Here is a 23,027-nt window from a genome sequence, read left to right on the forward strand (position 1 = left end):
AGATTATTCTTCCTGGGGACTCCAACCTGGAAATGTTTGCGAAGAACAATTCCAAAAATGACGACATTTAAACAGCTAATTTAAAAGGTGGTAAATCACCTCCAAAATTTTTGAGGGTGTTTTCAAATCCAGATAAAAGTTAGAAATACAAAGCAATATTAAGCATTTCTAATACATAAAATAACTGATATAAAATTTCTCTTCTACATTCTATAGTCTTTTTTTTTTACCTCTTTCTAAATGAATTGTCACATCATAGTTTATCATTTCTTGAACTTGTTTGTCAAACTAATCTGTCATATCTAAGTTAAAATAATATTTATATAATAGCATAAATTAATATTTTAGACATGTTGAAATGTTGAAAACTGTTATCTAAATTTTTGTAAATCAATACTTTAATACATCAAATGATTACATTAACTTTGATAAATATGTTGATGAAAACATAAATCTAATAATCCTGAGCATATTTTAACAAATATTTTTAAGTGCCCATTACATTTTTAAGTTATATTCAAATAAAGCCAGAGGTTAATTATGATGTTTGTATACATGTGTGTCTGAGAGTGTACATTCACATGTGTTGAGGTATATGCATTCAACCAACTCTTTATTATGTATTTATATGTTGCATTGTATTATGTATTATAGAAAGTCAGTAATTACCGCATGATACATATTAGAGCTAAATATAATATACATCTGTAATAAAAATTCATTTAATGATCAAATTATATCCTTACATTAGATGCCAGATTCAGTGTCCTTCAATTAAAGAGTTTTAACTGTCAAGCAGATATTCTAAGTGAAAATCACATTGTGAATTTACTATAGAAATATGAAAATAAAACTAGTTTAAGAAAAATAATTTATCTCCATCTTCCTTTTCATAATATACATGGGAAATCATAAGTCCATATGCACTTTTAAAAAAATGTTGAAAAAGACCTAACAAAAACCAATTACATATTTTCCACACTATTATGTAAATTTTACTATTAGCACTTCCAAATGTGGCAGATTTTCCTTCAAAAAGAGAAGACAGCTATCACTGTTATATGTCTATTTATTCAAAAATCTCCACTTCAGTCCACTCAGGCAAAGCATCATTGTTCAACTCAGTCCTCCATTTTAAGAAGGGATCCTTTAGCAAATAAAATGGCAATATACTGTGCTTTGTTTTATTCCTTTTAACACATTAAGCAGTTGGGTTTGGTGACATAAGAATGTGGGTAGGCAAAGTGACAAGTAGATATGCTCTCAGAGACAATTTGTAGAAAGGGAAAAAGGTCACATTGCATTTTTCATTGTCTATGTTTCTAAAATGGAATACTGGTTTCCTGGGCGTTTGCATTCAATGAAAGTGAGGCAATTATTTCAGGCAAAAGAATTTCCAATGGATGTGTTCAGCTTTTCATTGCAAAAGAGGAATCTTGCACTGCACCCTCAAGGCTTTGACTTCAGCTGTGTCAGCTGAGAGGATTCTGATTCTGAATATAAAAATCTGATTCATAACAAGTTTGACACATGCTGCTTCAAAGAAGTGAAGGAGCTTCCAAGTCTCATTCAGAGTTGCAGGCTGGCAGCAATTTCATTTTTGTCTTCTAAGTTGTTTTTCTTTCACCCTTTTGCTGAACAGAAACCCAAAAAAAAAGTCTCTTGGAGAGATGCACACTGCAACATATGTATTACACATAAATATACAGAAACATACAGAGTGTTCTGGAGAATATAAGCTAGTGTTGGCCACAAAATCTGTCAATTACATAAAATTCAAAAACTACAGCAAAAAAAATTACACTTATCTTGCCAATCATTATAAACAAGAGTTTTTTGTTTTTTTTTTTTTTTAAATCTCACACGTTGCAACTATGAAAATCCTTATTACAAAGAGAAAATAAAATCTAAAAGTAGACCATTCCATATAACATCAAAAAAATCAGCAGATAATTGTTATCATCTTGATAACTTTTTCGGTCTCACATCCTTTCAAAAGCATCTGATTTATTTTTTTTTGATAGAGTGCAGCAAGGGACACTAAAAGTGGCCAAGAACACTGCCCAAAGAGTTTACCAGTCACTGTCTGAGTTCTTCACCCACACTCACAATCACAAGATACTCAGGCTCAGGAAACAACAACAATGGGATTTATTTAACAAACCAGGGAAATACAGAGTTACTGAGGTTGAAGATGTCATTCACCTCACCCCAAGCACTGTCCAGTCTTTTTCAGTCCTAAACAAGAGCAGCTAAGATGGTATCTTCCCGCCACTGAGGACTAGAGCTCCTCTCCTGAACAACAGGCATCTTTCTGCCTCTGCTGACTTGGAACATGTGGCAGCCAGACTCTAGGCCAGGTTCCAACTCATGAAGACCGCAGAAGACACAAAAGGAGACACTCATGAAGCTGTCAGGATGTGGTGGCGTAACACTAGACAAGCTGAAACTCAAAACAGCAGCAGGAGCAGCAGCAGGAGCAGCAGCTGAATGACCCAAGAAATGGCTCCACTCACGCAGCTCAGCAAAGTGCCCTGCTCTGGCTCTTTATCTTCTCTGCCAGGCCACAACAGCAGCAAAATAGGGAACAGTTTCAGTCGCTTAAGTTACTTGGAAAGGCTCTGAATTTTTCCTCTCTGTAGTTGGCTGCTGGAGGCCATTCTATCTTCGGAGGCACCTAAAATCTTCTGGGAGATCGGCATGGTGTGGGCCGAAATCCCCTGACCCCAAATTCTGAAGATCTAAAAGCCACTGAATCCCAAAGACTGAATGAATATTCACCCCCTTCTGCCATCCCTTACATTTCTTATCTGTTGCTCCACCCCCAAAAATGAGATACTTCTTAGCAAAATCCCTGGGACTATAGATCCTTACCAGCAACCCCCTCCAGGGGGCACCGCCTACAACAGACTTGGCTTCAGCCATTTGTTCCACTTTGTACTGAATTTATTGACTGTTTATACATTTCGAGTAATGAATATTGCTATTTTATTTTAAAATTATTCCAGTTCTGTGTATAGTTTCTCTCTGGTTTAAAATTCCCTTCAACAACTAAATATCCCCTGATAATAAACAAACAAAAAAAGTCAACTGACTTGTGTTTATTTTGTGATGAAGTTTGAATGTCTGTGCCCATTGAGCCTGGCAGCAATTTTACTTGTTTGTCTTTTAAGCCCAAACCAACCATCACAAAATCCATATAGTGAAAAGCTAATCCCCAATGCAATAGTACTCTGGGGGAGGGAGGGCTTTGGGAGGTGATTAGATCATGAGAGCTAAGCCCTCCCAAATGGGATTATTATGCTAATAAAATAAATCTGAGAAAGCTCCCTTGTTTGCTCTGCCATGGAAATTACAATGAAAGGATGACTGTCAATGACAAAGTTGACTCTGACCAGATACAGAATCTGCCAGTGCCTTTATCTTCAAATTTCCAGCCTCAGAATTTTGAGAAATAACTAGTTGTTGTTTATAAGACTTCCAGTTTATTATATTTGTGATATAATGATCCACACATGCTAAAACATCATGAATACCAGAGGTCTTTCTCTCTCTCACCTTAAAATGTGTCAGTTATGTGTGTTTCACCTTTGGGACACCTAGCAAACAACAGATGGCCCTTGAATGCTCAACAATGTATCAGCTATGTAGTTATGGACACATAGCAGTATAAAGGGCACTAGGTTGGGCTTCCTTGGTGGCACAGGTGACTGAGCGCCACACTGTGAAGCTGTCCGCAGCCTCTGCAGCATGGGTTCAATCCCGGCTGGCCAGGGAGAAACTCACATGGGGCGGCAGACCTATCCTGTCTTGCCGGCTGCTCCCCTCAACAGTACATTCCGTCAGTCTACCTGTTCTGTTCCCCACTCTGTGGTGAGTCCTCTCACCCACCCACGCATCTGGCCTGTACCCTGGTTCTTGAAATAAATAAATTTAAAAAAAATCTTAAAAAAAAATAAAGAACACTAGGAGGCTCAGTTGCTATTCAATCTTTCTGAGGCCTTTCAGTCTTTTGGTCTTTCTGTCTCCCTGCTTCAGCATTTTTATTTATTCATGTATTTATTTATGTATTTATTTATTTATTTTTAGAAGATTTTATTTATTCCCACATAGAAGAAATGTGGTGCAGTCCAGAGGTGCGGGTTGGGGGTGGTAAGAGGATTCACCAGAAACAGAATGGGGAGCAGAACAGGGGGATCTACTGAAATGCACTGCTGAAGGGAGCAGCAGGGGAGATAGGAGAGGACTGCTGCACCATATGGGCTAGCTCCCTGGCTGGGGATCAAACTCAGGTGGCCATCACAGTGGGCCTCTGAGGGGTGGTAGCACTGGGACTAATCCCTAGGCCACCGAGTTGGTTAAAGGGTCCTTCGCTTTAGCATTAAAGCCCTGTCAGATATACTTAAGGCCCTAAGATTTTTTTTTTTTCCATTTGCTTGAATCAACAGTGAACTGCCTGGCATGGGATGATTGCACAAGAGTGGATTAATTTAATGGATTAATTTAATCCATTTTTCGTATTTAATCTCTGGATCACTATTGAAACCCTATTTGCAGTTAAAATAACTAAATTTTATTATCTAAATATGTGCAATTATTTTGATAATATCCTTCAATGGTGATTAGTTTCAGTAATCTGGATATATGTTAATATCAAGCGCTAATTCTTAATTAGTGAAGGTAAATGTATATATACATATCATTCATATTACTTAGACCATATCATAAGAATATATTTGAACACATCAAATGCAAATGCATATGTTTACACACGTGTGTATATATGTTTTATTATACAATCAGAACCTGTAAAAGCACTGTCTTTAAAAATGTGTCCCCCTCTATGAAATTAATCAATTCAACTGTATTGAGGACAGGAACTTGTGCACATCATTTGTGACTATTATCATAAATGGCAACATAGGACTTAATTAAAGTAATGATAGGGCCTCCTTGTTGGCACAAAGGGTTTAACAAAGCACTGTGAAGCTATCTTCAGCCTCTGCAGCACAAGTTCGATCCCCAGCTAGCCATGGAGTACCCACATGTTGCAGCAGACCTCTCTGGGGTCACCTGCTACTTCAGCAATGTGTTTCAGTCAATCTTCCTGTTCTTTTTCCTACTGTGTCTCTGGTGAATCCTCTCACCCCCTACACCTCTGGCCTACACCACAGTTCTTGTAAGCAAAAATGCATAAATTTTCAAAAAATAATAAAATAATGATAGATTGAAATACTTAATGGTAAAGTCAACAAACTTCTGTTGTTTGTTTTAGCTGATTATGTAAATGGTGGCTGAAGCCAAAGACTGTTATAGATGGTGCCCCCTGGAGGGGTAACTGGTAGGGGTTGATATGGGATTGGTAATTATGAAAAAATAAAAATTAATAATGTTCATTGACATTAGTAATACAATGGTATGAAACAGTAATTACTCAATTTTAATTTTGCACACAGTTTGTATAAGTATTTGATGCATTTTTTGAAAACCTATGTGATTATATATAATTGGATTTCTTATATAGTAATATATTTTACTGTTTTCTGCATAGTTCTTTCTTATTTATCTTATTTTGCTTAATTTGATTTAAGTTCTATTTATTTTATTAATATTGGAGTGCAGTTCACGCTATGATCTATAGACAATTAGAATATATGTGTGTGTGCATAGTACACACACATATACATTTATATGTACTTGATATATAATTTTCAAATGGCAAGAAAATTTTCCTTTTTTTTTAAGATTTATTTATTTTATACAAGAACGGGGGTACAAACCAGATGCACGGGAGGGTGAGAAGATTCACCAGAGACAGCGGGGAACAGAACAGGTAGACTGATGAAATACCATGCTGAGGGGAGCAGTGGGTGAGACAGGAGAGGTCTGCTTCACCGTGTGGGATTCTCCCTGGCCGGCAGGGATCGAACCCCTGCTGCAGAGGCCACTGACAGCTTCACAGTGCTGCATTCAACAGCTTGTGCCACCAGAGAAGCCCAAAAAAATTTTTCTTGACTATGTTTTGACAATTTCTATGCTACACTTTATCTCATAAAACTAAAACAAAAGGTCATGATAAGATTTAACACTATCTTAGGAAAAATGTTATACACACTAGCATTTTGGGGAATCAAAGCAGGGACAGATAGAGGTCATATATACTTATTATGGAATTAGTAACTAATGATTAAAACCTAATTACTTAATAGTTGAATTTCTGTATTTTGCATGACTCCTTGAGATTACAATGATGTTAATCCTACAGAACTAACTCCATGATCAAAGGATACCTACTTTTATCTTCTTCTACTATAAATACTAGTAAAATATGATAAATGAAAGAATAACAGCTATATTCATTTAATAATATGTCATTTTCATAATAGTAATTTCAGTTAAATAAAGATAGCTTACTTAAGAATTTTTTTAAAGATTGATTTATTTTTATACAAGAGCTGGGGTACAGGCCACAGGTGCGGGGAGGGTAAGAGGATTCACCAGAGACAGAGCAGGGAGCAGAACAGGCAGATGACAGAAATACACTGCTGAGGGGAACGGCTGGTGAGACAGGAGAGGTCTGCCGTGCCATGTGGGATTCTTGCAGGCTGGGATTGAACCAGCACTGTAGAGGCTGCGGACAGCTTCACAGCACAGTGCTCAACCTGCTGCACCACCCGGGAGGCCCTTAAAAAAAAATTTGATGAAAATGATGATGATTTTGATTTTCATATCTCTCATGGATTTATAACAATTATTCCTAGTTATATGGAAGTTGATATATTACTGCAGGTCATGATAAGTTTATTTTCTTTTTATTTAAATATTTATTTATTTATAGAAGAGCTGGGGTACAGGCCAGCTGTGTGGGAGGGTGAGGATTCACCACAGACAGAGCTGCGAGCAAAACTGGCAGACTGACTGAAATACACTGCCGACGGGAGCAGCAGGCGAGATATGAGAGGTCTGCTGCACCTTGTAGGTATCTCCCTGGCTGGCTGGGAATCAAACCCATGCTGCAGAAGCTGTTGACAGCTCCACAGCACTGTGTTCAACCCCATGGTGACACCAGGGAGTCCCAAGTTGTGTGTTTTTTTTTTTTTTTCTTTTTAACTAAATGTTTTTACATGCAATATTTATTTTTTTAATTTTAATGGTATTTAATTTTATCTTAATTGTATTAATTTTTTATTGAGGTAATATCTGTATACAACACAGTATATGCATCACAGATTTAGGTTACACCACTTCAGATGCAAGTTACCTAATTATACCCACAACAAAGTATCCCATATTCAAGATGGTATAAAGGTTGCTTTTTCTCCACACACTTATAGCATTTATTTTTCCTGATCCTTTTTTATGGGCCATCCTCAGAGATGTGAGGTGGTATCTCATTGTGGTTTTGATTTGCACTTCTCCGATGATAAGTGATGATGAACTTTTTTTTTTTTTCATGTGCTTGCTCTCCATTTGTATATTTTTTTTGGACAAATGTCAATTTAGCTCATCTGCTCATATTTGAGTTTTTTTTTTTCTTTGTGTTTGTTTGTAAGAGTTCTTTGTGGATTTGACTATCAGACCCTTGACACATATAGTCTGTGAAAATATATTCACCCATTTTGTAGAGAATCCTTTCATTTTAATGAGAGTTTATTTGCTTGTGCAAAAACTGCAGTTTATTATAGTCAAATTTTCTTGTGCTTGTTTTTGTTTTCCTTGCTGTTTGAATTGAGTCCCAAAATATACCCAGGGAGCCACTGTCCTTGAATGTTTTGCTATGTTTTCATCTATATATTTTATTGTTTCTGCCATTACATGCAAGTCAATTATTTTCTAGTTAATATTTGTGTATGGCACTGTATATTAATACAGTTTCATTATTTTGCAATAGGATATTCAGTTTTTTGAGCATCATTTTTTGAAGAGATTTTCTTTTTTATTGTATATATTACAATACTCTTTTGTTATATATTAACCTCCATATAATTATGGGTTTAGTTCTATGCTTTTATTTCTGTCCCATTGGTCTATGTATCCACTTGTATTCCAATACCATATATTTTTGTTTACTCTAGCTTTGCAGTATAGTTTGAATCCTAAGAGTATGATACCACACCATTCTTCATTTTTCTCAGATTGTTTGGCTTTTTTGGTATCTTTCAGGTGTCTATATGAACTTTAGCAATATTAATTTGAAAATTTATTTGAAAAATGCATTGGAACTTTAATAGGGGTTGCACTGAATCTGCATATTGCTTGGGGTAAGATGTCCATTTTAGCATTGTTAATTCTTCCTACCCAAGAGAAAAAAGTATACTTTAATTTTTGTCTTCTTTTTCTGTTAATAATATCATTAAATTTTTCATTATGTATATCCTTCATCTCCTTTTTTAAGTTTATGTCTAGGTATTTAATTTGTGTTGATGTGAGAGTAAATGTGACTGTTTACTTTCTTTTTAAAAAGTATTCATTATATTTATTTATGCATACAAGATCTGGGGTGAAGGTCAGAGGAGTGGGGGCATGGAAGGATTCACCAGAGACAGAATGGGGAGCAGAACAGGTGGGTTGACTGAAATACACTGCTGAGGGGTGCAGTGGGCAAGGCAGGAGAGGTCTGCTCTGCCTTGTGGGTTTGTTTTCTGGCTGAGGATTGAACTCATTACTGTAGTGGCTGCCTGTAACTTTATAGTGTTGAGACTTGAACACTAGCACCACCAGGGAGGCTCCAGGACTGTTTTCTAGATTACTCTCTCTTCTTGTTTGTGTTTGATAAGTATAGCAAAGCAACTTATTTTTTTTGTAATTTTATTAATAGCCTGCTATTTTTTCTATTAGTGTGTGTAATGTTATACATTATATATACATATATGTCTTGTCATCAGCAACTAGTGATATTTATCACATAAAATAGAAGATATTTATTAGAATCAATGTTTTATGTACACTTAAATTACCTTTGTCAGCAGCTCCATTATGATTCTTACTTGTCCATAATCTAGCTGATCAAACAGATGCCAAAGTGTCTGTAGCCTGTATGTTTCAGCTATTTTATGATAAGAGGTGCAATATCAAATATAATTACTTTGAAACAAGATATTTTCTTAGGTAGAATGTCCATTAACCTTTGTGTTTTGTGAGTGCCTCCTTCTAGTGCAACTAGAAAAAGAAACAAGAGCTTTCCACTGAGAGAACTATTCTGGGTGTCCAAAAAATAACTCATTGAGGTAAATAAACAGCAATATTTATGTTTCTATTTTTCTCTAGAAGTTAAAAAATACTTTACTAGCATTTAAAATTGTAGGTTGTCCCTGTGACTTTCATTTAGTCCATGTGTAAGTTATCACATATCCTTGGCATTGGGTGAATGTAGGGTAAATGGTTTTCAGGCTTTTCTGCCCTCCCACCATTAGGATCGCCCTGCCTGATGGGGCACCTGCAGTTGTTACATTGTTGTAAGCTGTCTGCTTTACTTCTGTGGGCCATGGGAGGAGTATTGTGATAGTCACCAAGAGAAGTAGAGGCAGGAGAAAGAGAGAAGGGAAGAAAGAAGGCCAGAGAAGCCCAGAGTGAAGACTTGCCAAGGGCTTGAGGCTTGCTGACCTCCTGGCCCACTGGCACCCCTGCCTGCCATGTACCTGGTCGCTGCTCTATATGCAAAAGCTCAATAAAAGCTTGAGAAAGCCACCGAGGACTCCAGGACTCCTCCTATACCCAGTCTGCCCGGATCACAGATATACTGCTCTGTGCCCATCCTGGCACTACAGTGAAGTATCAAGAAGGGTAGATAGACACTGGAGAGGAAGGAGGACTTGGCAGCAGCACCCTCACTGCTTTAATTCCAACTCCTCTAATTTATTGAAAGTTCCTACGTGTAAGGAACATAGAGTAACTCAGACTCTTTTCTTCCTTCTGGAGGCCTTACCTTGAAAGTACACCACATGCACAACAACGCATCAGTTATGTTTTCCACCTTCCAATGGCCTTCTGGACATGCAACAAACAACAGATGGCCTGCACCTTTGAAAATATTCCTTATGCAGGAAATGTTTCAGTTATGTGACCATGAGCACATAAGTGGCACTGTGTGGGCTTTGTCCTTGCACAGTATACAGGGGGAGCAACCCCTTGTGTTTGGGGGGGGAATCAGATGCTTGGTTACTTCCTGCCTGCTTCCCTGCCTGCTGTTCTGCTTGTGTATCTGGTCCCCTACTTCAGTGTTAAAGGCATTTCAGATATACCTAACACTACAAGATTCTTTTTCTGTTTGCCCAAATCAGTAGTGAACTGTCCAGCCTGGACAGTTGCACACTAAGTAGTGTAGAATTCAACAGAGCTGGGCATGGGGCCCTCTGAGACCTCCCGAGGGAGTGATGGGTGGCCAGCAATGTGTTAGCGGGACTGAGTGGCCAGCCTTCTATCTCTGTGGGCACCTTCTCCTGAATGGGCATATATAGAAGATTCCCATTGCAGGTGGAACAGAACCTATACATAAAGGGGACATCTTGGACAAGCATAGTACCTGTAGGTGGCATGGACTGTGGAATGAGTGTTTTTCATAGCACTTCAAGAGTCTATGCTGCGAGAGGAAGCCATGTTCCAGGAGTTGCAAGATGAGATACAGGTGTTTCAAGAATGCTTGATTATTCTAGAGGAACAGGAGCAGAGCCAGGGAGACCAACCTGCTGCTCTGGATGTGCCAGGCTGACACCTTGCCCTGGCTTGACCCATGGTGACTCTAAAGATGAAGCAGTAGCAACCCGTGTCCCCAGGAGGTAAGGCTTTGGGTTACCGCAGGTGACAGAGTTTACCACATATTGCCCATACAGCCAAGCTGAACTGGGAGACTTAGGTGAACTGTTCCATCAGAATCCAGGAGAGCTCTTGGCAACCTGGCTGATGTGTCTGTGGTACCTGGGTTGGACGGAATCATTTACACTACACAGGAGATGGAAAAACTAGCCTCAATGACCCTGCATCCATCATTGCGACAGTAGCTGCAGAAGATCTGGCTGTATGGCCAGCGTGATCACTCTCTGTTTTATTGGTTAATGGCTGCTGTGTGAATGACATGGACTGATGCAGGAGATGTACCAGAGCCTGTGAGTAAATGAAAAACATATACTGAGCTTATGCAGGTACTTTGTTTACTGGGAAGGTGCCAGTCCATGTTTAATGTAACACTCATAGCCCTTTTGATGAGTGATTTATTGCTGGGATTCGGGATTCGGTAATGCGAAAGGCCCCTTCATACTCATGTGGATCTCTTATGGCAATTCTAGTACCTTATGTGGGACACCAAATACATGATGTCACCTCAATGGTAGCCAGCTTTGGTGAAGCCAAGAGCTGGCACTCTCAGAAGAAAATATGGGTGATTGTTAAAAACTCTAAAAATGCCAAAACAGGCAAGCAAGACTCTTAAAATCACAGAGCCTCTCATTGTCACTTGTGCCCAAATGTGAGTAGATTTACTGGGAGCAGGTGCAGATCACAGCAAAATAGATGCAGAGCCCAGTGCAATATTTGCTGGAGTTATGGAGACAAATGCTAGAGGACCAGAGTTTCATTCCAGTGAGACTAGAGGTTGCTATGAACGTGAAAGCTGGGGACTCCAGCCTCCAAGCACATGGTCTACTCCTAGAGTACAGTTTTCTGCCAACCCCAGCCCTGGGGGTGTGCCCTGTTGGTTTCTGAATGGGGTGAAGGCTGAGGAATTCATTCAAAGGGGATGAACAAGGACCAGAGGCCACATGTGGAACTTAAAATCCACTCATCCCCAAATAATGTGCAAGGGGTTTTCACCTTAGTGGATGTGGGGGCATAGTATATCCCTGTTACATGGGAACACAGAAAAGTTACGGGATTCTGCTTCTTAACTTTGATGGCAATAGAGAGTGGACTGTCACAGTGATAGTGGTGGGACTTCTCCTGGGGATTGGGTGATTAACCCCAAGGGAGTATAGAATATGTGTGTTGCCAGTTCCAGAGCACATCATGGGTGTGGATGTACTACATGGTTTATGACTGTAGACCACAGTGTGAGAATTTACCCTTTGATACATGTGGTGAAGACAGTGAAGACAGTGATGGATATGCTGAGCATCTGACCATACCACTGCCAGTCCCTAGGTGAGTGATCAATAATGAACAGCATTGGTTCCCTGGTGGCCATAGCTGAAGAAAGTGGACATTGTGTGTGCTGCCCAGCTGCTATAATTCTTCCATGTGGCTTAGGAAGAAACCTGATGTTATGCCAGTAGATTACTGTGCGATCATCTGAGTCAGACTCTGTGCACATATCACTTTGTAGTTGATCTAACTAATGCTTGATTTCCCATTGCTATAGCACCAGAGGGTCAACACCAGTTTGCTTTCATGTGCAAAGGCCAAAGATGTATATTCACTGTGCTTCCACAGATATCCCTGCTAAGACTTACTCTCTTCCATGGGCAGGTGGCAACTGATTTGACTTGATGGGTGAGGTCATTCTCGGTTTGCTTATATGATTTCATTAATGGCATTTTGTTGACCAGAGACTCTGCAGATTTGGAAAAGACTGACACACTTGAAAACATGTGACTGGGCAATCAACAAAAGCAATCCATAGGGGCCTAGATTGTCTGTCACATTCTTGGGGGTTGTTTGGTCAGGTAAGACAAAAGTTATCCCTGATGCATATTATAGATAATATGCAAGTTTACCCCACTCCAGCCACAGCAAAGCAGTTGCAAACCTTTCTGGGCCTACTGGGCTACTAGAGGGAATTTATAGCTCTCATTTCCAGATTTATGTATGTGTTCATACATAAAGGGGCCAGGTGGGATGATCTGCTAAAGCAGATGAACCATTTGCTGAAGTCAAATGGTATAGAAAGTCTGCTCAGTCCCTGCAGGTTTTGATATAGTCTATGCCTGTGAAGTAGATGTGCTTGTTACTCAGGAAGGATTTGGGTGTGGACTCTTGTGGAAGTCAGACTATCTATGACAGTCCATTAGGCTCTGGCCCCAAGTCTGGAAAGGGGCTAAGATTAGATATGCCTTGCTTGAAAAGCAGCTAGCTGTGGTGTTTGCAGCTTTATTAGCTAATGAAAGCATAACTGTCACAGCTCCTGTCCTACTGGGGACTATGTACCTGTTAACCAGGTGGTAGGGGATTGGGCAACAAAGAACCATAGTGGTACTACTCAGGTACCCATTTTGGTGAAGTGGGGGTCATACCTACAACAATGCAGCACTCTGTCAACTAGTCCCTTATGGGTAACATTGCAAAAGATCCTCGGGCAAGTGCCATTTGTCAGCATGGAATCAACCTTTGTGGAAGCCAGCCTGAGACGGACACCGCACTGATCCTAGCAGTGGCCTGGTACACGTATGGCTCCAGCTGGGGCCAGCCAGAATCGTGGATTGGACAGCTGTCTGTATACCCAGAAACAATACCGTTTGGTTTGAAACAGGGAGGGGACAGAGCAGACAATGGACTGAATGATGAGTGGTATGGATGGCCCATGAGCTTTCCTCTCTGGTAACCTGTACCAACAGTTGGACTGTGTATAATGGCCTGATTCTGTGGATTTCTATGTGAAACTTAAATGACTGCAGCCATTAATCGGTTATTGTGGGACCAGCCCCTATGGAAAGATCTATGGGAGCTAGGCCATCAGACACAGGTAACCATTTACCAAATCACAGGAAATGCCCGATTGGCCTCACCAGACAATGATGAAGCAGACACCCAAGTCTGGGTGCTATGGCTTGAAACAGCTCTGGGGTGGGATGCTGCACAGTGTTTGCACAAAGGGTTGCTCCATGCAGTCAAGGCAAAGGATAATGTGGGTCACTGTTCATGCCTGGGGTCTACCTACAACTTTAGAGTCAAGTCAGACTGTCTGTGAACAATGTGTAGTGTGTCCCAGGACTCACACCAGTGACCTTTTACATCACAGGCCAGGTATTGCAGAGCAGGTGCCCTGACACTCTGGAAGATTGAAATCATTGGACCACTGCCTTTCTCTGATGAACAGCAGTATGTGGTCACCTGTGTAGACATGGCTACTGATTTGTTAGCCATTTATTCTGTTCCACGTGTGGACCCAAAGGCAGTTTTTGTTGCACTGGTGCATAGATTTGCTGCATGCGGATGTCCACTGTTGGTGGCGAGCAAATAAGGAACCCATTTCCCAGGTACTGGGGTGCATCAGTGGGCCAAGGATGTTGGATGTTGAATGGAAATTCCTTGCATCCTATAATCCCAAGACTGCAGGAATCATAGAACACTACAGTGGCCTGCTGAGAGTTACATGCCCCACTCTGACACTAGCCCTGTGGAGCCAATGCCTGTGGGATGTGCTGCAGACACTAAGTGAGAGGAGCAAGGAAGGAGGCCTGGATCCCATGTAGGCTTCATTGCATTGCACCGCTGCTCCATCCAAGGACAAATACAGACTTCAGACATTTTGCTTAAGCCTGGGTTTGTTTGGCAAGGCAACATTTTATGACCTAAAATAGGCTTGTATACTGCAAGATGGGAGAGGGCCCCCATTGCTGGTGCCAATAACTTCATTGTATTTTTTTTTAAAGATTTATTTATTTATTTATGCAAGCACTGGGTACAGTCAGAAGCGCAGGAGGGTGAAAGAATTCACCAGAAACAGAACAGGGAACAGAGCATGCAGACCAACGAAATACACTGCTGAGGGGAGCAGCATGTGGGGCGAGAGGTCTGCGCGCCATTTCAGAACCTCGCCAGTGGCCAGGGATCGAACCGGTTCTGCAGAGACTGCAGGAATCCTTGCAGCCCAGCGCCCAACCACTGTTCCACCAGGGGAGGCCCTTCTTTTTCTTTTCTCACCTAGGTGGGTATGCCCTAACCACTTAGTGGATGGGCTCATACCCACATGGGTATTGCTAATCAATCATTTTGCTGCCTTTGCTATTATAGTAAGAATAAACAGCCTCCTTGTTACATTTTGCTGCAGTTTGTATTGTTTTTGTGGGTTATAAGCCAGTGTTCCACACTCCTCACCAAGGGAATCTTGCAGGAGAATGGCACATAGGTTGTATGGTAAGGAAAACTCTAAGGGGGTGGAATGTAACAGACATTGAGTAACTCAGGCTCTTTTCCAACTCCTGGAGGCCTTCCCTTGAAAGTTCCCCACATGCATGACAATCTATCAGGTTTTTTTTCCACCTTACACATCCAGTAAACAACAGATGGCATGTGATCCTGAAAGTACCCGGCACACAGGGGAAATTAATCAGTTATGTGACCCTGAACACATAATTGGCCTTGTGCAGGCTCAGTCCTTGCACAGTACACAGGGAGTGGAACCCCTTGTCTGGGGGGAATAGAAGGTTCAGTTGCCGCTTGCCTGCCTTCCTGCCTGCTGGTCTGCCTGTGTATCTGGTCCACTGCTTTAGCACTGAAGGTTTGTCAGATAAACCTAAGGCTGCAAGATTCTTTTTTTGTTTTGTTTTGTTTGTTTGTTTGCCTGCATCTGGTATGGAGCAACCCCAATATAAAACAGATTGCCTGAGTGTGGGTCCTCATCGGGGGGTTAAAGGGGACTTCTTAATGCTAAACTGCAGACATACACAACAGGTTGATAAAAGGTTTATTTAAAAGGGAAGGGGAAATGGGGAAATAAATTACTCAGGGAGAAAAAGAGGAAGATAAGTTCCTAAATGTGTCCTACCCGTTCCTCTGACCTGGAATTCCAAAGACCTGCTGAGCTGGCAAAAAACCGAGCCCACAGCGTGGCCAAGAGGGCTACTCCCAGCCACATGGCAAGTTAATACTCAAACTGAGAACCTAGTTGCTTAACTCCGCCCTCAGGTCCTTACAACCTTCCCTTGGGTGATCATGAGATTTGTAGTTCCCAGTGTGGTGGGGGTGGATTCCACAAGGCCTGTATGGAGTTTGCTCAGGACGTCTCTTCCCCCTAACAAATCAACAGAGAAACTATCCCACCTGAGATAGTTGGGCAACATTCTATCTGGATAAGTAAGCATTCTATTAAGTTTATAATAACCTAAACTTTACAAAATGGGCAAATGGGTAAGAAAAGTTCCCTTCAAAGAAATCATAGATTAAATATATCTTTGAAACTACAAAAGTAGGGCCTCCCCGGTGGCACAGCAGTTGAGCGCTGGGCTGTGAAGCTGCCTGCAGCCTCTGCAGGGCCTTTTTGATCCCTGGCTGCTGGGCGAGGGTCCCACATGGTGCACAGAACTCTCCTGCCATGCCCGCTGCTCCCCTCAGCAGTGTACTTCGTCAGTCTGCCTGTTCTGTTCCCCGCTCTGGCTCTGGTGAATTCTCTCACCCTCCCACGCTTCTGACTGTACCTAGTGCTTGCATAAATAAATAGATAAATCTTTAAAAAAAGAAAGAAAGAAAGAAAATACAAAATATGTGAGTAAAAGAAATTGGTGACCTGACCTCAGGCACAACTCTAGTACAGCTGCTTCAGACACTCATAAACATATTTGGTCTGATAAATCACTCATGAAATTACAAATTACCATGGAGGCTAGTTTAAATACAGATGTTATATTTACTCTTCTTTACAATTAAACAATAAACTTCATAATGAACCTTGAAATGTGATTTAAGTGATATTTACAACATTCATATCAGCAAGTGATTTAAAAATAACTCAAATTTTCTAATTTTCTTTATTTCTGTTTATGTGATAGTATTAACCATGCAGATTATAGGTAATAAGTGAAGAGATTACACATAAGTGTACATAAATATATGCTAATTTTAAGTGAATGGATCTTTGGATTTATAGTAATTTGAAAAGAACACTATCTAGGAATTCAGTACACAAAACTTCTATTCATACATGACTACTAATTATTTAGAAATTAGCTCAAATCTCAAAGCATGTAATGTCAAATATGTTTCTCTTGATTCTTCTATGTTAAGAAATATGTTACCATAATAATCTGTTGCACGAGGATGATCAAGAGGTGACCTAAGGACAGCATGGGAAAGGGATGACCTAATCGTTTGGGAAAACTCACATACTCCAGGGTGGAAAACCGCTCAGGGAGATGTCCCAAAGTTGCTTTGGCCTTGGAGTCTCTTCAGTTGTTACCTAGCAACAGAGGCCCACTAGGGCAGACATGTCAGATAAGCTCAAGGCCTAACATATGAGGGGTGTGTGTGAGCTCATGTACATGGTGTGCAAGGCAAGGTTGTTTTGGCTTTTTCTGACTTACGAAAATAAAACGCAGATGTCTCTGTTCCTATGCCTATATAACCATGCTGAGAAAAATAGAGAATCACTGCTTCTTGCTCATAGCAGTCCCCCATCTGGTTAGTACATCATGATCAGCGTACCAGGTCTCCGAGTCCACTAGAGGCTCACCAGTAGTACCTGAAAACAGGGACCTGAAGGAAATACCTCCCACTAAAGTGACGAGGTGAACTGCAGCGGTCGTTGACGCTATAGAAGGACGTGAGTAAAGGTCGGGAATTCCAGATGGGGCCTTCTTCAAGGCTTTCTACTTCCGCTTGGCTTCTGTTGCTTCTGCAACATCTCTTTTTTCAGCAGATTATAGAATGTTTAGCAGTAGTGGAAAAATATAACCCGTGGTTTCCACAGAACGGATTGTTAGATATAGAAAATAGAGAACAGAATTTTTTTTCTTTTTTCTTTTTTTTTAAAGATTGATTGATTGATTGATTGATTGATTGATTGATTGATTTATACAAGAACCGGAGCACAGGCCAGATGCGCGGGAGGGTGAGAGAATTCACCAGAGACAGAGTGGGGAACAGAACAGGCAGAGTGATGAAATACACTGCTGAGGGGAGCAGTGGCCACAACAGGAGAGGTCTGCTTCGCCATGTGAACAAATAAGAAATAAGGTGACACGGTCTTATCAATGGAAAAAGAAATAGAATGTTTAGCATTAGTGAAAAAATGAAACCCGTGGTTTTCAGAGGATGGGTGGTTAGATATAGAAACTAAAAAACAAACAAGTAAGAGATAATGTGACATGATCTTATAGATGGAAGAAGAAATACTTAAAGCTTTTCCTGTTAATTATTTGGGGAGGAGGTTAGGGTTCCCCCACACTAGGGTTTTGCCATTTGTTCTTTAAAACAAAAAAAAAAAAAAGAAAAAGGTATTTTTAAAAAATGGTATTTAAAGTTCATTCACAATTGTTAAAGTGATAGAAAATGGTTAAATATGACTATATGAGACTATGTGACTATAATATGACTAAAAGGTTTTTATTAAAATAGTATCAACCCACTGTGGTGGAGAGGTGGGGCCTGCCCCTGATCTCAACAAGCAGCTGCCTGAACTTTTTCTCCAGTGTTGAGATCACTGGCAGGTCTCTATACCTTTCTGCTGTGGGGGACTGGACTTTTGTCCTTCTTAAAATATCATTCTGGCCTGTTCTATAGGTAAAAATTTCTATTTCACTTGCTGTCCTCAGGTCACCTCATGATCATCCTCATGCAACATTATCAAGTGAATCGCCCAGAGATTACTTTTTTTTCTTTTATGGGAGCTTATGATATTGGAATCTTATCTTAATTTTTTTATTAAAATGTTTATTTTATGGTGACATTTTGATGTTGTTGATGATCCTTTACCATTCCAAGTACTCTGTCAGTCACAAAGTGTAACTGGTGGCTGAAGGCAATAGGCTGTTACAGGTGGTGCCCCCTGGAGGGGGTTGCTGGTGAGGATAGATAGCCCCAGGGAAAATATTAAAATGTATTGTATTTTGGGGTGGAGCAACCAATAAGAAATGTAATGGACTGCAGAATGAGCCACAGCTTATTCACTTTTCAGTATTCAGTGTTCCAGATTTAGCTTTTTAGGATTCAGTGTTCCAGAATTCAGCATTTTAGATCTTCAGTGATTTCAGGATCAGCCATTTTGGCCCCGACTGCACTGATCTTCCAGAAATCTGTGGCAGGACTCTAAAGGTGGAAGACTCCAGCAGCCAACCTCAGAGAAGAGTTCATATGGTTTGCCCGTGGCAGAGCGACTGAAACTGTTCTTGGTTTTGCTGCTGTTACAGCCCTGCAGAGGAAGTGAAGACCTGGAACTGAGCACCGCATTGAGCTGTGTGAGTGTGGCCTTTTGTTGGGTCATTTAGCCACTGCAGTTGCTGTTTTGAGTGTTGCTTGTCTGATGTTTGGCTGGAGCATCACAGCAGCTCTCTGTAAGAATCTACCGATGTGTCTTCTGTTGTCTTTGTGAGTTGGAACCTAGCCTGGCGTCTGGCTGCTGCATGCTCCAGGCTGACAGAGGCAGGGAGATGTCATCTAGGACATGTGGCCTATTGTTTGGGAAAGAAGCTCTGCATCCTCAGTGGTGGGAAAATGCTATATAACTGTTTTGTTTTTAGGACTTTAAAACACTGGACACTGCTTCAGATGAGCTAAACGACAATTTTTGGCCTCAGGAACTCTTTGCTTTTCCCCCGTTTATTAAATAAATCCCATTATTGTTGTTCTCTGAGCCTGAATAGTCTTGCAGTTGTGTGTGCAGGTAAAGAACTCAGACAATGACCAGTAAACTATTTGGGCAGTGTCGTTGACCAGTTTTAGTACTGCTGTCTGCCTTGTATCAAAAGAAAACTGCATTTTACATGAATTAATAAAATCAGTTAAAAAAAAAAACTATGAGTGTTTGTGTTATCTTTTCTGTTTCATGAACTGAAAAAATAATGAAAACTATCCCTATATTTCTGTGTATTTTACACACCAGTTATTTTTTTTCCTTTGAGAATACCTAAGACAATACTTGTTTAGAATTTAATGTAATAAAATTTGATATTCACTTCAAGAGTTAATGCTTTCATTCACTTCATTCTTGCTATTTGCACAAATTCCAGATCCTTGCCATATTCTTCTGGCAGATTAAATGTCTGAAGAAAACATGTATCTTTATTATATAGAAATTGTAGGTTCTGTACTTCTTAAATCTTCAACACACTCATCTACATTTATCACACTTTAAATTGAGAAATTGTTAGATACTTAATTTAAGGTAAGAAGTAATAAATTTAAACTTTGTAAAGCAAAATGCCCGTCCCTGCAATGAACAGCAGACGAACTCCTTATTTATAGGATTCATATCTAGTTCCATCTGCAGTGATTCTTGTAATATGATTATCATCCAAAATGATTGAACCAATTTTACCAACTTTCTAACTTTCCACAAATGATGTTCAATCTATCAAGTGGGAATTGAAGAAGAAAGCAAATGATTTTACTAGGTTTAGCAAATTATTCCATGATATTTTGAGTTAAAATTTACATTATAAATGGGTCAATCAGTAACAACCCGTTTCAATAATTAATTATAAAAGCTTTAATGAAGTGACAAGCATCATATACATTAAGTGTGCATCAAGATAATGAAACTAGATGAGTAATTATATTCTTCAAAACATCTAACATGAACTTGAAATAAAAAATAAAAATCAGGACATGACATTCATGCATTGGTGCCATTAGAATATATTTAAAGATATGGTTTGAATCTCTTTATCTCAGATGAAGCGGTCCCTTTCTTTAAAGTTTTCTTTCTGGATAATCATTAATCATTATCTCTGTTGGAATAACAATAAAGAACTATCTGATTGATTACTTTTATTCATTCTTAAATTTTAGAGGTAAACATTTTTGAGCACATATCCATGTTTTCCCATCAATTTAATAGATAAGTAAGATTGAATAGTAATATAATCACTTTGTATTGTTTTAGAAAAGGAGTTGGGGTCCCCGTCAGTTTCTTTGGGCTTAAATAGCATGTTATTTCTCAATCATGGATATTTGTGAAAAGATGTGACAACTATAGACATTGAAAATATATGTATACTGAACTTGTAGGGAAATAGATTTGTACTTATTATTTATTTTTTTTAATTGGACCATATGTGAAAATTTTCATTTTCTGAAAAACAAAAGTGAAAGTTTACCTTTAACATCCATAATGGAAGGAATTATATTAAGTAGAGCACTGATATCAACCATTTGAGAAAATTACTTCCAAATAGTTGGTATTTAGAAGATCTGTCTAAGCTGTAATATGAATCCTACCTATGCAACTTTATTGCCTCAAAGTCATACACTTTTTTTAATTTATTTTACTTCATTCTATTTTTTAAAATATTTATTTATTTATACAAGCACTGGGTACAGTCAGAAACATGGGAGGGTGAGAGAATTCACCAGAGTCAGAGCAGGGAGCAGAACAGACAGACTGACGAAGTACACTGCTGAGGGGAGTAGCGAGCCCAGCAGGAGAGGTCTGCATGCCACGTGGAACCCTCGCCGGTGGCCCGGGATCGAACCAGTGCTGCAGAGGCTGCAGGCAGCTTCGCAGCCCAGAGCTCAACTGCTGCACCACGAGGGAGGCCCTACTCTTTTTTTTTTTTTAAGATTGATTTATTTATGCATACAAGAACTGGGGTACAGGCCAGAGGTGTGGGGGGAGGGTGAGGGTGAGAGGATTCACCAGAGATTGATTGTGGAGCAGAACAGGCTGACTGACTGAAATACACTACTGAGTGGAGCACCTGGTAAGGCAGGAGAGGTCTGCTGTGCCATGTGGGTAGGCTGCGTCTTAATCCCTTGTGCCACCAGAAAGGCCCAAAGTCATATAATCTTGAAGCTAAATTACACATTTAGACATTTATTATAAACTACAATTTATTATAAACTACAAATTATAAAGTATATCCTGGAATTATTCTAAGTCATGCAAGTACATATCTGCCCAGTGTTTGAACATATGTTTTATATCATTACTATCTCAAAAGACATAAGGAGGGCCTCCCCTGGTGGCGCAGCAGTTAAGCGCTGGGCTGCGAAGCTGCCTGCAACCTCTGCAGTGCTGGTTCGATCCCCAGCCACCAGCGAGGGTCCCACATAGCGCGCAGACCTCTCCTGCTGCGCCCGCTGCTCCCCTCAGCATCTGACTGCTCTGTTCCCAGTTCTGGCTCTGGCGAATTCTCTCACCCTCCTGTGCTTCTGACTGTACCCAGTGCTTGTATAAATTAATTAATTAATTAATTAAAAAATACATAAGCAAATAAGTCATAATAATTGATTATTCCCAAGAAAAGTATGACATCTAAATAAAATAGGGCTAGAATGTGTTTGATCCATCTCAGCACATCAACTAAACTTGATAGCAATGTTTTATAGAGTATAACATGTCAAATTAAACAGTGTGGTTTAAAAAGTAAATATGTTAAAACACACACACATACAAACACACAACCCAAGACACTCAAGTTAATATTGGTGATTAAGATACACATGTAACCTGTGTTAAATAAGCCAAAAATGGTTAATAGGGCCTCCCTGGTGGAGCAAGGGGTTAAGTACCGCGCTATGAAGCAATCTGCAGCATGAGTTTGATCCTGGCCTGCCAGGGATCAACCCACATGGCGCAGCAGACCTCTCCTGACTCACCTGCTGCTCCCCTCAGCAGTGTACTTCGGTCAATCTACCTCTTCTGTTCCCCACTCTGTCTCTGGTGAATCCTCTCATCCCCCACATCTCTGGCTTGCACCCAGCTCATGTATGCATAAATAAATAAAACTTTTAAAAAAATGGTTAATGAATTTGAAAATAAATAAATTGGGCAATTAAGGCTCTCATGTGGGGCCTCCCCTGGTGGCACAGGCTGTTGAGCACTGCGCTGTAAAGCTGTCCACAGCCTCTGCAGCACCGGTTCGATCCCGGCCGGCCAGCAATGGTCCCACATGGAGCAGCAGACCTCTCGTGCTGCATCCGCTGCTCCCCTCAGCAGTGTATTTCATCAGTCTGCCTGTTCTGTTCCCCACTCTGTCTCTGGTGAATCCTCTCACCCTCCCGTGCATCTGGCCTTTTCCCTCCTGGTGCTAGTATAAATAAATAAAGCTTAAAAAAAAAAAAAAAAACTTCATCAGTCTGCCTGTTCTGTTCCCCGCTCTGTCTCTGGTGAATCCTTTCACCCTCCCATGCATCTGGCCTGTTCCCTCCTGGTGCTAGTATAAATA

General features: G+C 40.2%; 1 pseudogene across 1 annotated transcript in view; it reads left to right on the forward strand.

Moving 5' to 3' along the window:
• Positions 1-13,255: 13,255 nt before the first annotated feature.
• LOC311170239 (dihydrolipoyllysine-residue succinyltransferase component of 2-oxoglutarate dehydrogenase complex, mitochondrial-like) overlaps positions 13,256-23,027 on the forward strand; it is a 78,096-nt pseudogene continuing 68,324 nt past the window's right edge. The window contains exon 1 of the transcript in view: positions 13,256-13,494. The product of the transcript in view is annotated as a dihydrolipoyllysine-residue succinyltransferase component of 2-oxoglutarate dehydrogenase complex, mitochondrial-like (transcript). The remainder of the gene's footprint in view (positions 13,495-23,027) is intronic.

This window comes from Talpa europaea (genome assembly GCF_964194135.1).
Source record: "Talpa europaea genome assembly, chromosome: 4".
NCBI lineage: Eukaryota > Metazoa > Chordata > Mammalia > Eulipotyphla > Talpidae > Talpa > Talpa europaea.